Genomic DNA, 12,261 nt, shown 5'->3' with positions numbered 1-12,261 from the left:
GGTGACTCCTGCATTTCAGACTGCAGTGTCTGGTGGGTAGTTCTGATGCTGGCTACCATGGCACTGAGTTATGGTTCAGAGGGAACAAGACTCTGAAAGGGCTGGGGTGAGGAACACAGTACTACACCCATCTGTCACATAGATAACTTGTGATGAGAGGCAGGGTGAGAACTCCATGTCCCAAAGCTGATTTAGTCAAACTCCAGTGCTTAAGAGGAAGATACTGGCATCTTCTAAATTTCCTTCCCTTTTGAGAAGGTCGGCTCTCAGTTATCACTACAATCTCCTTTTTCTACTTTTTTCTCCTTCCACTTTGGGAAGTGATAGTATTCACTGACCTTAGTTATCTGCATACTCTGCAGACTGGGAGCTAAAACTACATCCTTTTCCTGTAAGTCCCTGATCCAGTCCTTCAACTGAGAGGTGAGCAGAGTTTAGGAGCAAGTTTTGTCCAGTGTAATGTTTAAGAATTTAAGAATGTACACTCCCAAAGGTGAAGGAAGGCCTTCATGTGGACTGGGGAGTGCTTAGTTAACTAAGGGGGCTAGTGAAATACAGATCCTAGGGTTTGTCATGTTGGTGTAAACTCTAGAACAGGACTCTCTGTACTGTTTTCATGCAGTGCTGAACTTTTAGCTCTGTGTTTGCAATATTAAATTAGTTATGTAAGTGTACATTTCTGTATGCATCACTGCACAGTCATTCCTTTCACCAAACTTTCCTTCTGTTGTATTACTTTCTAAATATATTACAAGGACGTGAACTTCTGGTTGGATCTAAATAAACATGGCTAACATGATCTGATGAAGGATATTTCCTTTTAAAGAGGATTTGGTGCTTCCAAGGTGCACAAGAATACGTGTGGATAGCTCTTAAAGATTCAGGAAATTATTAGGCTTTTCAAGTTAGCAACAACCTGTCAAAAAAGATTAGACCACCAGAGACTAGTTTTTGAAATATATTCCTTAATGTGCCTGTGATTAGAAGAGAAGGAGTAGGAACACTGAAAAATAATTGTAACTGCTGCCATGTATGTGTAATTCTTCTTTATTCTTTTCAAAAGGATGTCAAATTATCTCTACAATACTACAAAAAGCTATTTGAAGTTCCTGAATGGTCTCATAATTGCCTAATGAATGACTTAGTACAGGAATAAATTCAGGTAGTGCATCAGTTAATTATCTGGCCCATAAAATAACTTACATGCAGAGAAGCCATACTTCATTTTAAGAGATCTGTAGCTTCACTGTAGAATGATAGTAAAATAGACATTCTAAAAAGTAACTATTTGAGATCAGTTTCATCAAAAGTAAACTCAAAGAAAAAGAAGAAATTCAGTTTTAAAATAGTTGCTACTCAAATATTGCTTTGATTTATTAATTGATACAAATTTTTTTAGGTCAATGAAAAAGGATAAAAAAGACTTTTTCCTCCTGTTCCTCCTTATAGCAGTCTATGTCATTCACTAGGTCCCAGTTTTACCAATTTGATGATCTGATACTTATGGAAATAATTAGAAGATCCCAGCTGCACTACCCATTACTAAATATCCTTGAAGTCAATATGCACTGTGTGCTTCCCTTTTTGATGTCATTCAGAAAAGCTTTAATGAATTGCAAGTAAATTCTTACCATATGTCTAAGAGAACAATAAGGAGGAACTTTCAGATAGTATCACTGTGAATGCATTGGATTTTTTCTCTGTTTACATTGTATGCTATCAATACCAATAAAAAGACAATCTGAATGTTTATCATTCACTTTTACACCTCCAAGCCATTTGTATTGTAATACCATGAAATACAACATTCTGTAATGTTGTCCTACCTATAAAACTGATAAAAATGAATCTAAGCTCAGTTAATTTTTCCTGAGAACTCAGAAGTTTATGTATGTTTTAATCAAGAAAGATATTATTGTCCCTTTTCCAGCCCCAGACCCCGGCATGAACATATCCAGCCTTAACCAGATTCCAACAGGGAACAATCCCTCCCTCGCCAAAAGCACATGGAAGTTCAGCCATGGAACAAAACCAAGCCAAGATTTTCTGAAGGGCTAAAAACAATCAAGAGTGAGGGCAAAAAGCACTTCTTCACCAGCAGCATATGGTGGAATGCACAACGTTTAAATTGCTGCTTTGCTGGATGTAGGTCATGGGTGTGGCTCTGAGTCGCCCAGAGGACAAAGGTACTCCAGTGCCAGGAGACAAGTCCTGCTGCCACAGGAGAGAGGAGATGCAGTAATGCTAGTGGGATATCCAGTTATCTGAGTTATCTGGTAGGGCACTTTGAGTCCTGCTTTTGGTCCAGTTAATGCTGTCTAGTTAGGTAAACAGCATGGAGCAGTTTTACAGCAAGATTAGACACCTGGTGATTAGCAAATTCTCCTTGCTAATGAGGAATGATTGAAATCCTCTTTGGAAAATTACAGGTCTGCATTTGGCTCTTCTACAACCTACACTGGAAACGGGATCCAGCTGATAGACTCAGATACCTACATTTATGTGACAACATGTTGATGTCTGCCTATGAACTGCATGTCCAAATTGCCATTATAGCCAACAGGGGTCTAGTCAATAATGTAGACAACTCTATTATGGTGAGCTGACCAGTTTTCTATCTCGTTCTATAGACTAGATCTTCATTGACAGTCATGGGACTTGGACACCTTATGAGTAGACACCTAAAATGATGTATCTGAATGTTAGAACTGCTTCCCACCTTGAATATAAGCATACATCACAGCATTTCTGTTAATGTCATTCCATCTTTCCCTAGAGGACAGTCTGTAAAGAAAATGGTTAAGGATGGTAAAAACTTTCAGTTTGCATGCTCTTTGTTTAAATAAACCAAATCTGTAATCCATTTGGCTCTAGCATCCCCTTGAAATGTTGTACTGGAGGAATCACAGTGGTCTTAGTTGACATTCCCGTGGAGACTAAAAAATTAGGTTGAGCTTCAGAGAAGTGTTCCTCTTGTTGTCTGAGACTCAGTACATAAGGCTCACTCTTTCAAAAATAGAACGTCTGACTTGGTTAAACTTGGCATTATAAAAAACTGTGCTTGTGGGTGTTTCCTTCTGATGATTTTTATTTCACGTGCCAAATAGTGTTTTGACAATAATATTATTTTTAGGTAACCAACAACATTGAAAAAAAAACTTGTGACTTTGGTAAGTATTATGGACTTGCACTTAGTGATTTGAGTATTTACATGCAGAAAAGTCATGCGATTTGTTGTGTCAATGGTCAGAGATATGAAGAGAGTAGCTAAAATACACAATTTAAAAAAAAAATTAAATTCTTCTGCTTTGATGGTGTGTTTTATACAAAGCCAGGAATATTACTGTGTTGGATAAAATTTGCTGTCACTGAAGTCTTCAATAAAATGTCCTTGTTGAGGAGAAAAGACTGCAGTATCACAGGCAAGACTTATTATACACATTAAGATGGACTTAATACAAGAAAAGTAGAAAATTAAATTTATCTATACCAATGTGCCATAATATTAACCACTGTAACTGCCAAAAAAGAGTTACTAATTGAGTAGAGAGCAAAGGAGGGAGGTATATCATGTTTTTCTTTACTTTATTTCTAAGTATCACAGTGACAGTGTAAAGCATGATGTAACTTTATAATTCTGCACAGGTGAATGGTAGGAACGAGAAACCATGAAGGATTTCTAAAATGCTGCTGATTACAGCCTCAGTATTTCTATGGCATTGAATAGAGTTCAGGTTATTTCCTGGTGGTTGTCACCTTGTGAAAAGGAATCTCTTCCTTTGGACTTCAGTAGGAAAAACATCTGGCACTAAATGCAGCATGCAGGGAAATTTTCAAAATGTATTTAAAATTGTTTGGTGGGCAAATTAATTTTTATATAGCTACAAAAAGGCAGTGGCTTTACATGTATGTTTTTTAAAAAATAATATTTTCCAAATGGCTAGATTATTTTTATACTCTTCAAAATACTATTCCCCAAAAGCTTTCCCAAAAATATTGCATAATAAAGGTTTGAAGTACCTTCTTTAAGATAGTATTTTAAACTTTGGGTACAGAGGAGACATGAACATGGAAATTAAGGAGTGTTATTGTATTACCAACATTTGCTTTTATGTGCATATCCTGAATTAAACTAAATAGAAGTCCTTTCACCAGAATCCAGAGAGTTCACAAGAGGCAAATCAGACACCGATGTGGTTGATTCAACCTTGATTCAAGAAAGCTAATTGGGGAATTAAACTGAAACTCCACACAAAACTTTCCTTATGTTATATCCCTCATTCCTGTAAGTATATCACTGCCCTGGGCTTATAACAACAGGAATTTTGCTCTATATCTTTTAGAAAATGATTGTTAGACATGAGGTGGTCTAGGAAGTTGTGATTTGTTTGATATTTTAATTCTTCTACCTCTAACTTGTGTGATCTTGGCCAGAAAATTTTCTCCTCCCATTTATTAAAAAAATAGGATTTTACTGAAGTTATTAAATATTTGTCTATTTATGCAATGGAATTTATGAAATAAACCTTTCCTGATCCACAGAAGTGTTGTGAGAATACAAAGAAAGGGTGAAATGCCCAGGTTCTACAGACAGAAGTCAGATATGTACCTGATGCTAGACATCAGGCAGCAAAGGAAAAAAAAATCCAATAAAATTTTATTTTCTTTAGAGAGGATGAACTGTGTGTGTTAAAGCTCAGAAATACAAGGTTTTAATTGGGAATAGCAGTTGCCCACAAGAGAGGATCTAGCATTTCTTTTGTATTAGCAAACATGTTAAAGTCAAGGTTAACTTTCCCATTTTGCAGGAGAAGTTATTACTGTGAGTCACACTTGTTCAGATTTTGCTGAATGTTATGATGCATGAAAAAAACTGCTGACCTTTCTTAAGGAAGCACAGAACTGTACCTGGCACGTCAAGAAACCTTGGCAAATCTGGAAGGCTACAGCAGAACACACCTTTTCTGTAAAGCTCAGATATTCTGTAAAGCATCAGGTATGCTGTAGACTGTGGAAGAGCTACTACTGCGTTTTAGGAAAAAGTCACCTTCCATCCTTCGTTTGCTCTCCCACATGTTGGATAATTTACTTAAAAGGGAGGAAGATATCCCAGCAGCTGTTTCTTAGCTTGGTAACAACCCAAGCTGTGAGGATACATCGCTGGGAACATTGTGAGAAAAAGCTGAAGAAGTTAGTGAATTATCAGTATGCAGGGTCACGCATATGTATGAGCACACTCAGCCTGACTGCAGCAGCCAGCATTTGCAGGCTGGGCTCTAGCTGAAACACGTGATAAAAATGTGAAGGGCAATCTAATTAAAAACTTGATTTGCTGCACTGAGGCCATTCCTGTTTACCTCCTGCTATAAAAGACGTGCCCTCTGTTTTGTGCTGTACAGTAATAAACAACCCTATAGAATGGTACTGTGGCAAACAGGGTACCTCCTGCTCTACTTCCCAGGGCTGTTTATTCTCCCCTCTGTCCTTGACCACAAATAACTCCTCCTTTCTTCCGCCACTGACCTCACCAGCCCTCTTAGGCACTACTGGCAAGGCTCAGCTGTGCTCATCCCTGCTATGTGCCTCTCAAAGGTCACCAAGGACAGGTGCCCTGCTGCTGCACTGTGTGCCACCAGTGAGTAAAGGCAGTCAGAGTCCCAGTCTTGGCTCTGTAAGAACTTGCAGAACAGACCAAAAAATCCCTGGACATCAAAGGAAAATCCAGATGTTTCTGTCCTGTCTCTGATCACGCTTAGTGATGCCCGTGACCCCCTCAGAGTGTGAACAATTTCATTCTTGGAGTTGTTATTACTTAACATCCCTAAATTAGTAATATTTTGAGTTTGGTAATGACTCTCATCTGAGACTAAAGAGGTTTTGCAAGCTTTACAGTATTGACTGGATTTAAACTACTGAAGTAAAAAAACCTTTTGTCTCCCTTATTTTTTATCAAAAAATGGGAAGCAATGTCCAAGTAGACGATCAGTTAAGTTAGTCATAGTAAAGAAAACCTAGCCAAGACATGTGGAGTGCTAGCACTGAGCTCCTGCTACAGAAACAGGCATTAAAATCCAGAAGACTGTGGTAAAAACATAATTTGAAACAGACAAGTGAAATGCTGGGATATGGTGTCCTTCTCACCACAAGGCCCTTCAGGGTGTTATAGATGAGATGTAGCTGGTGACTGGTTTGACCAATTTTTAGTCTGAACTTTGCTACTAAATGTGATCTCCATTTAATGTGATGGTTATCAGAATCAAATTACACTTAAAATTCCTAGCAAAAGTTACTAGCAATAGACCACAAGTTTATGCAGTGGGAGGCAGATAACCAGTTATAACCACTATCAGAAAGAGATAAAATGCCTTCGTCCACCAAAGGGACCATAAATAGACAGGGGAAGCACTACTGGTTTGTTGGAGAAGTCAGAAAATGCTGAAATAAAAACACAGTTCCTGTTACTTCTTATCACTTAGGTTTGCAATTATTCAAGAGCCGTAGTACCTCACACCTCCAGTTGGTTACTGTTATTCTCTCCACTGTAGATTGATTTTGTATGCTGGGAGCAGGAAATTCCCTTGAGCCAGAGGGGAAACTTTAAGTCAAGTTTCTTAACTGCCTGATCTGTTTTACAACTGCCTTACAAAATGCACTATCACTGCTTATCAGAGGGTGGTTTATGTTTAATATTTTCAAAGTGATAAAAGGTTATGAACCAGGAACCTGGCCCTGACATTCATACAAGGTGACAGAAGGAGGGAGTGAGATTCATTTCAGCTTACCTTTCCGCTTAGAAAAGCTGCTTTTTGCCATGCACATGAGCACTCAAAGCAAGACACTGTAATGAGTAGGACACGCCTCTTTCTACTGTTAACTTACTAATCCAAACAAACATCACTGGCAGAGGGGCAGGCAAGCTGCACAGATGCTTTGCTATGTAGAAGGTAAGGTTGCCTTCATGCACAAGACAATATTTAGAAGACAATCCTTGCTGGGACAGCTCAGTAGATCTTGTATAGTACCAGGTTAATGTATACCAGCAGACAGAGAGAGCAAAGAACAATCTTCGCATTGTGTTGGATTTGTTCTATCGTTAAGTCAGCCCAGGGAAAGTACATATACAGCACTCTGAGCAGAACAGAGTCTCTAACATAACAACAAGGTGATATAAGGATGCAAAAGGTGACAAAGGGATATAAAAAACTTACAGGTGTTTGTCTGTAACTCAGTTGTTTCCTTCCCAAGAAGAATTTTTAGACCTTTTTTTAAATTTTTGTCCACCAGAGACCACAGTTTTAGCTGTCATAGGTATGGTCTTGTCCAGCAACAGGAAAAGCAGCATGCTTTGCAAAGTGGGGAGATCAAGATTTTGGTTTTAAATTTTGGAAATTGGTATGTTTTCTCAAAAATAAAACAAAACCTCCAAAGCTACCAGTGAAAAATGTTTTTTTTTCTTACCAAAGTAATGTTTTTTTTCAGGGAGGTCAAACATGATATTGGAAAGTTGCCACCCATTTCATACAAAAAAAAAATTTTTCCATACAATATGGAACATTTCCAGCCTTAGTGATAGAGTATGAGTGTCTTTTGGGTAGAAATGTAATGAAAATTGTAAATTAATTTCTGATAAAATCACCTGCCATGGAAGTTAAGTTGTCGTATAATTTACTATCTCTAAAGATAAGGATTATTATTTACTTCTTTATGATCCTATCTTCAACATATTCTGACCTGAGAAAACCATGTCCAGGAAAATTGGAATTTTTTCATGCTTCCTTAGAAGAGATCCACAATGACGTCTTCTACTCCTCAAAAAAAAAGATTGGTTCCCAGTTGTCCTTGTGACCTATCTTCTCTGAACCAGCTTCCAGCCAAATTTGACATCTGCTGTATAATACTCAAAACATTTTTCCTATCAGAATGGCATTCCAGCTGGAGTTTTCCAAAAGACATTTACATTCTTTTAATTCCTTTCTCCAATTATCCCCATGGCTAATTTCCTTGTTATTTCCAATGTCTGGGTTGGCAGGATCTTACCTCCAGGGCAGTAAGGTTTACTTTAGTGTCAAAACAATTTTAAAATTACAGAGCTTCTAGACAGAGGATTTCTGAAATGCATGCCGCTTCCTGAAAAACAGAATATCAACAGAGGTAAATTTATTATTTTTACCTGATAGAATTTAGATGTTTTCAAAAATCTTCTATGAGCCACTTAGATCTCCTTTATTCAATTTCAAATATATATATATACATATTTCAATTATTCTATTACTTTTATTTCAGATCTCTCTTCAGAGGCATTCAAGAGATTACAGAATATGTAATAATGAATGGCCTAAAGAAGACAAAGACAACTGAAGACTGTGAGAGGGTTTGCACAGGTCTCACAGACAGTTAGAACCAGTTTTTACTCCAGGGTTACATGAACTTTGAATACAGTAAATACTTTGGTAAAGGGAAAGCAGGAAAAAATACAGATCTTTCTAAAATTAATTACTTTTCTTCATTAGACCACTGATATCTTACAGGAGGAAGATGTGTTCATTCCAGTGTACCTGCCATTCCTTGATTTATTTGGATAATACATGGAGAAATGCAAGTCAAACTGAAGCAAGTACAGGTTTGTACAAACATTGTGAAGCAAACACTGGCCAAGCAAAGGAGATCAATATGAAACTTTGTCTAAAGGAAAAAAGTCTAAGGGGAAGTGAAAATTTTCTCCCAGATCTGTTTTGCTTTGTAGAGGAAGCTGTTCCCCAAAACTGTTATTCTGTCCTAAATAGGGCAGGATTGCAAATTGACTTCATATAAGGTTGACTTTACATCATGCAGAGTTCGGGTGAATACTTCCCTGCTGGTCAGAAACTTTCTCATGCTTCAAGATCCTTTTCCAGGTGAATCTTTATGCTCCAAACAAACTTCCTATGAAAGACTATGACTTTAGCTATAATTTGTAATGTAGTTATTGGATGCACTGTGACAGATATGAACATCAGTGCTACTCAGAGATTCAATCACCTCCTGATGCAGTTTACTTCATTAATGGAGGTGGTCTTGATATGTAAATGAAACAAAAAGGTCTAGCTTTTTAGCTAAGCTTGAAACTCATGTATTTGACTTCAAGTAGAGCAGGAATGTATGCCTTTTTCTCTCCCAAATATGTAGTTTACTTTATTTTTGTTCATAAGCTGCTATCACTAATCAGCAGTAGTGTATTCATCAGTTTCAGGATATCAACCAAAAATGAAATATTCATTTACCCTCAGGGAAACAAAGCAGAACCAACCATTCATATAAAGCCATTAAAACATGGTTTACTCCATTTACTGTGTGAAGTTCCTGTCTCGTGGAACATTTGTTTCTTACTGTTTCATGCCCTACTCGGCAGGTTAATCACGTGAGACTGCACTGGCACTGCAAAAATCATAAGGATTTCTAACTTTGTATTTATTATGTATTCAATACCTGAAAGAAGATAAAAAACATGGAAAACAGACTTCACTGTATAAGTCATGTTAAGAGGAGATGGCCAATTCAGAGAACTTGAAGACACAATGCACACTTTCAGGAAACTAATTAAAAACATTGATATCCAAAGGAGAAAAAAAAACCCAACCCGAAACAAATCAAAACCAATGGCCAGGAAACATTAAAGCAAATAGTACTTTTCCTGAAAGTAAACTATTTACTGCTGTTACCTTCACTGAAATGCTGATTTCCTTGTGATGTACTATTCAAATATTAGATAATGGAACTGAATAACATAAAAGAATTTATTTGGGTTTATTCCAAACTCAGTATCCAGCAGTTTTGGAGGTTTGCTCAAGTTGGCTCTGTTCTTAGCAAAGTTTATTTTTTGTATCTGCTTATCTAAAAATTGAAGGACCCAGCTGGGACTGCAAGTAGAAAAGCCAAAATACTGTCAGAAGAAATTATGCATATAGTGTTTCTGAATCACTGAGTGCAGTTAACTCTGTAAAGGAAGATTGACTTGGAAAAGTGTTGCCTCCATTTGGAACCTGATGATGTCCCATTACAAGTGCTTTCCAGCTTCCACCACAGCTCATGGTAAAATTCTGTAATTATATTATTTAGGAGGGATTTATCCCTATGGTGACATTAATTGTAGTGGATAAGAAAAATATAGAATATTCTTAAAATAAAAAAGGGTCTTCCTTCATAATTTAAATGGTCCAAGACTCTAAAGTCCATGGCATATTACATTTTGGCCAAATATTAATGTCTCCTACAGAACTGGAGAAAAAATTGTTGAATTTGCTTGTACCTGCAGAGTGGTCCAGCTGATAGCAGTCGAGGTATTAGAGGATACTGTTCTCTATGTGATTAATGAAAGAGGCTGAGGTTATTAATATGGTGGAAAATATTCTATTAGCATACCTGAACATTTTTTAAGTACTTTGTCATATTTGGACTGATGCTTCTGTAAACGATTTTTTTGGCTCTTTTTAAAAAGGCAGACCACGTAATCCAATAATCCTGTAGAGAGCTAATACCAGGAAAAGGTGGGCATTACAGCTGAAGGAAAGAGGAATGGAGCACTGCTGGTGTGCAGAGAGAAGAGCTGAGTAGCTTCAAGGGTAGTGGCAGCTGGTCACTGGGGCAGCTACCTTTTCATATGAGTAGTTTTGTGAGGTTACACCTTTCCCATTGCAGGCAAAGTATGCTTAGGATGCTTTTTGTGTAAGGATGCTTTAGCATAATTTTTGTGTAGCTTGAGCTATTCCAAATACACACATCATAGATTTTTTTTTTACATTTTTGAAAGTTTATTAAAATGACAAAAAAAAAAAAAGAAAATACTATGATCTGATGGCTTTCATACCTTGCTTAGCTTGAGATAATATTTACTCCATGTTATCTGATCTTATCAGCACTTAATGAAGAAACAAAAGTACAGAATGCTTTTAATTAGACATTACAGTATGGAAATATTTAAAGAATCTATCATTTGGTCAAATTAGTTTGACTAGTACTAACTGGAAGGCCTCCAAGGGACCCCCAGAAGTAAAAGGGGAAAAAGAAGGTTTGCTATAATAGAAAGCTTATTTTTTCATGTTGAGTTAAGATCTCCAGATAGGCAGATAAAGTATTATGTAAAACTCAGAAGTAATTAGTTTTTTATGTTGATTGGATTTTGGGCTGTAAAAATTGATAAAGTAATTCACTGAAAGAGTGTACCGAGTATATGCCGAAATAGCCAAGCTTTTGTTGGATAAGTAACATGGAAAAAAAGTGGAAACTCTAAAAGGGGAAGATTGTGTAGCCCAAGTATTGGGGAAAGTATAAAAAACAAACACATTTTCCATCAGAATTTCTAGTGCTGTATGAATAAGCCCACTGCAATAAACAGAAACTGTGACTTGAAAATACAAATGGGATTACAAAAGTTAAACTTTTCACCCACAATGATGTTTTGTACTTTTCTCTTGAAGAAGTATTTGTGGCATTTGAAGCCTGGAGTTTTCCCAAAGCCTTCCAGCTTTGGGAAACCATGACAAACCGTGACAGAACTTGTTCTCTTTGATGAAGCTGGTTAGAAAGCAAACTGTGCATATGAGCAGCGAGAGGACCAAGTCTTGTGCTGTCTCTCTCAGGTTTGGACTCTTGCTGTGTAGCACTGAAGTCTTGGAGTTCCATCACTGCTCTGGACTCCTCATCTGCTGATTGAACTTAAAATACAAACGCAGAAGCTGGAAGCAAAGGATAGCCCATCGGACTCTGCCTTCCTGCACTGGTAGCCTGTGGGCACAGCTGGAGATGACAGTGCTGGAGAGGAGCACTAAGGTGCAGTTCACGTGCTCCCCTTACTGGCAGGGATGGCTGGGGCCACTCGCACAACTGAGTGGACCCACATTAAAGCAACCCTCCACTTACATGGAAAAATGCAGCTTCTTGATGGACAAACCAGTTTGTAAGCTTTTAGCAAATTCCACATCTACTTCTGGCCAAAAATGGAAAGAAGGAGAGGAATTCCATTGCTGGCATTCATTCCATAATAACTTATCAAAAACCGTTTCACTCATTGTGGAGAGCAAGGCTGAGAGTCAATTCATTGTTGAATAAGGCACTTGGTAAGAAGAGCTTTTCATGAAAACAGGTGGGAGGGGTTTTTTTTGTTTTGTTTTGTTTTGTTTCTGGTTTTGGTTTTGGGGTTTTTTTGTTTTGTTTTGTTTTTTCAAGCACCCATTGACTAATGGCTTCTGGGTGGTGAACACTTGAAAATGTCACCTTATACTTTGG

The sequence above is a fragment of the Neopelma chrysocephalum genome, unplaced genomic scaffold, assembly GCF_003984885.1.
Source record: "Neopelma chrysocephalum unplaced genomic scaffold, ASM398488v2 Primary Assembly neopelma1_67, whole genome shotgun sequence".
Lineage (NCBI taxonomy): Eukaryota > Metazoa > Chordata > Aves > Passeriformes > Pipridae > Neopelma > Neopelma chrysocephalum.
The sequence above is the reverse complement of the archived record's forward strand: the minus strand, read 5'-3'. Positions refer to the sequence as shown.